The 4029-nt window shown below is 42.2% G+C and overlaps 1 pseudogene; it reads left to right on the forward strand.

The window, feature by feature from the left end:
* Positions 1–129, forward strand: part of LOC103726703 — a 9612-nt pseudogene extending 9483 nt beyond the window's left edge.
* Positions 130–4029: the final 3900 nt, after the last annotated feature.

Below are 4029 nucleotides of genomic sequence, written 5' to 3' on the forward strand. Positions count from 1 at the left end.
AGTGGGCATGGATTTGATCAAAACACCTTATATGCATGTATGAAATTCTCAATAAATTATTAAAAAAGAAAATAAAAGAAACCAGCAGCAAAGAAGCCTACCACAGAAGAAAAGAAGCTTGCTGCATAACCTACTAAGATCTGCCTATTCCATAAAGAACAAATAGAGACAGCCTAGTTGAATATTTGACCTTATCAAACATGCAGTGAGGGGGAAAAAAAAAAAGACTCCTGCAACAGAGTGGGCTTTCTATGAAGCTGTCTTTTCTTTCACAAGCTCCAGTGCCTAACTCTTGTCAACCTAGTCATTTCTTGACTTGGCCTTTGTGTGTGTGGAGGCCAGAGGTTGACATCAGGTGTGTGGTGGTTTGAATGAAAATGTCCCCCATAGGCTCCAAGTGTTTGGACATTTTGTCCCCAGATGATGGCACTGTTTTGGGAGGTTTTAGAAGGTGTGGCTATCCTGGAGGAAGCACGTCACTGGGGGTGGGCTTAGAGAGTTCTTAAGCCTTGCAGGATCTCCAGTTGCCCTCTTGCTTCCTGTGCCTGTGTGATGATGTGAGAGCTTAGCTTCTGCTGCTCCTGCTCCAGCCACCTCCAGCCACCATGCCTCCCTGCCATGATGGACTGTAGTTCCCCTGGAACCATAAGCTCAAATAAACTCTTCCTTCTATAAATTGCTTGGGTCAGTGTTACTATTACAGCAATAGAAAAGTGACTAATACAAGGTGTCTTCCTCTATTGCTCTCCACCCTATTTTTTTTTAATAATTTTTAAATTTATACTTTGAAATTTTCATACATTTATATATGTTCTGATCATATCCATCAATTGTTATCTTTTTTGAAATCCCCCTAGTGCTCCTGACCTTGTTGCCTTCCCACCTTTGTGCCCTCCTTTTTTATGTTGTTATTAATAATCCCTGAGTCTAATTAATGCTGTCCATATGTGCATGGGTGTGGGGTCGTCCAGTGGGACACAGGCAACCTACTTCTCCAAAAGAGAGTGACTCTCCTCCCTCAGCAACCATCAACTGCTAATAGTTCCTCTGCCAAGGCCCCTCCCCGATCCATGCTGGAATTCTGATTGATTGGATCTTATGCATGTCTTGTGCAGGCAAACACAGGTCCTATGAGCTGGTGTGTACAACTGCCATGTCATGTCCAGAAGTCTGCATTTCACAGCTCTTCACCTGTCAGTTCTTACATTCTTTCTACCCACTCTTCTGAGATGTTCCCTGAACCTTGGATGGGGAGGTTAAAAGAAATGATTCATCTGCAACTGAGCCCTCCTGCCTATTTGTACTTGGCACTTTGACCAGTTATGATTCTCTGCATTAACTTCTATCCACTGCAAAAAGAAGCTTCTTGATCAAAGTTCAGATCAACACAAATCTATGTGGATAAATTTCTATTTAGACATGATATTTACATATTCTATTACATGCATAAATAGATACATACATATATAATGTGTATATACATATATTTATATAACATATAGAAATATATGTTATATAGATAATATACTTAAATATTTAAGGCAATTTGACATTATACCATCTAACGTAACATCACTCACATTATTTTAGATAGAATCTCTTACTGAGTCTTGAGCTCACCAGCTGGCTAGACTGGCTGGCCAGTGAGCTCCAGGGCTCCTCTTGTCTCTGTCCCATCAGTGCCAAGATTACAGACGTGCTCCATTCCACCATGAGTGCTGAGGATCGGAACATAGGTGCTCATGCTTGTGTGGCAAGCACTTTTCCCACTGAGCCGCCTCCCCCAGCCCTGACTTTTTTTTTTAAATTTTCTTTCTTTTTCTATTCTCCTTTATCTCAAACTCTCTATTCTCACATTTGCTGTGCATCAATTTACCTTTTAGATTGACATCATGGATAGCTGGCACATGGCTAGCATGATCCTCTTTCCTGAAAAAACAACCAGACTAGTGGACTAGATCAAAGCCATTGTAAATAAAGGATGCTTACCCTTGAGAAGGAGGACTGCCCTTGTGAAGTGCAGCCTAAAGCTGCCTCTATACATACTTTAGTTTCGCTTGAAGATTTCCCTATACACAGTGCACTGTAACCTAACATGATATGTAAATGGACAGTTGTCTACTCTTATAAGAAGTATAAGAAGTATGAGGGGGCTGGAGAGACAGGTTAAGAACACTGTTCTTGCAGAAGACTGGGGTTCAAATCCCAGCACCCACATGGCACTTAACAACTGTCGGTAACTCCAGTTCCAGAGGATCTGACAGTCTCTTCTGCCCTCCTCGGACATTGCACAACATGGGTGCACTTACCTACATGCAGGCAATATACACAAACACATACAATAAAAATAATGAACAAAATATTAAAAAAAAAAGAAGTAACTGAGTCTCAGCTACTTAATTCCAGTGGATCTCTGTGAGTTCAAGGCTAGCCTGATCTACATTGTGAGTTCCAGGCCAGCTAGGAGACCCTGTCTCAAAAAGACCAAAATAAATAAATAAAGGAGTAGCTGAGTCTCAATTATAAGTGGCCAACTGTTCAAAAAAATGTTCCAGTAAGACAGGAAAGTGCTATCCAGCTGGGCTGCATCTTTACCTCATTTCTATTTTATGTGCATCATTTCCTTTTCTCTGGCTATAATTATAACCTGCCTAAGTAGTGAGTTGGAGCATTCTGAACCATTTTTGATTTACACTGCTGTCTGATTTGAGAACTGGCAGATAAAGCCAATTAAAATGTGCAAAAGTATGTTTGTTGTAATTTTGTCCTTTAGTATGCCAGGTAGAAAAAATAAAAGCAGCCAATGTGTGTCATATTTGAGCCACATGGTTTTGAGACTAGTTTTAATATGACCAGGGTATTCAATCACTGTTATATCTGTTACTGTTCATGGTAAACGCTATGGTTAAGGGTATGCACATTAAATTAAATCCTTGCTGTTGCAAAGTGGAAAGACAGTTCAAGGAGCCTTATTAAATGCACTTTCTCTGCTTCCCCTCACAGATCTTACAGATGCTAATGAAAGCATGAAGTCAATTAACAAGATATTGGGGAAAGGCCAGGGGAGCAGTCAGAGGACCTACCTCAGGAAGGTGAAGATTTTTAAATGGTTATTAAGAAATAATTGGATAAAGAAAATATTGATAAAGATGAAAGTAAGAGGGAAAAGAAAAGAGAGTGTCATATGGCCAGTCCCAGTACAGTGGAAATTTTTATTAAGAATTAACAATTGGGAAGCTGGGCATGGTGGTGCATGCATTTAATCCCAGCACTCCCAAGGCAGAGGCAGGTGGAGCTCTGTAAAATCGAGGTCAGCCTGGTCTATCTACATAGTGAGTTCCAGACCAGCTGGGGCTGCAGGAAGACCCTGTCTCAAAAAAACAAACAAACAAAAAAAACCCCAAAACGACAACAACAACAACAACAACAACAACAAAAAGCAATGGGAAGCCAGGCATGGTTGCACTGCACATTCCTGGGATCCCATCACTTGGGAAGCAGTGTAGAACCCTGAGACCCTCTTCATTCACCCGCTACCCCCCAATCCCTCAGATAATTCTCATAAATCTTCTCCAGCTAAACCCCTCCCGGACCTCCCACTGCCCAAACCTATACTCCTGCACCAACAACTCAGGCTCTTTAGTCCTCAAGGGCAGATCCCATTCCTCCCCCTCCTGCCACTACCCCGACCCGGGAAATTCTTTTGCAGATGCTAAATTCATCTTGTTACTTCCTCAATGCATCCAACCCGAATGCTACCTGCTCTTGCTGGCTCTGCTATGGTGTTGCCCCCCCCCCCATATTATGAGGGAATTGCTGTACAAGGAATGTTCTCCCTCATGGATTACACAGAATGCAGATGGCTATCAAATGTTTCTCTTACCCTATCTCAGGTAACTGGCATTGGGACCTGTGTTGGCCAGGTCCCACTGACCTATACAAGCCTCTGCAACACCATCCTCCCCCTTAATGTCACAGGGAGGGGGCAGTTCCTCCTGCCTCACAATGACACCTGGTGGGCCTGCACCA

The sequence above is a fragment of the Nannospalax galili genome, unplaced genomic scaffold (assembly GCF_000622305.1).
Source record: "Nannospalax galili isolate Female #2095 unplaced genomic scaffold, S.galili_v1.0 scaffold227, whole genome shotgun sequence".
NCBI lineage: Eukaryota > Metazoa > Chordata > Mammalia > Rodentia > Spalacidae > Nannospalax > Nannospalax galili.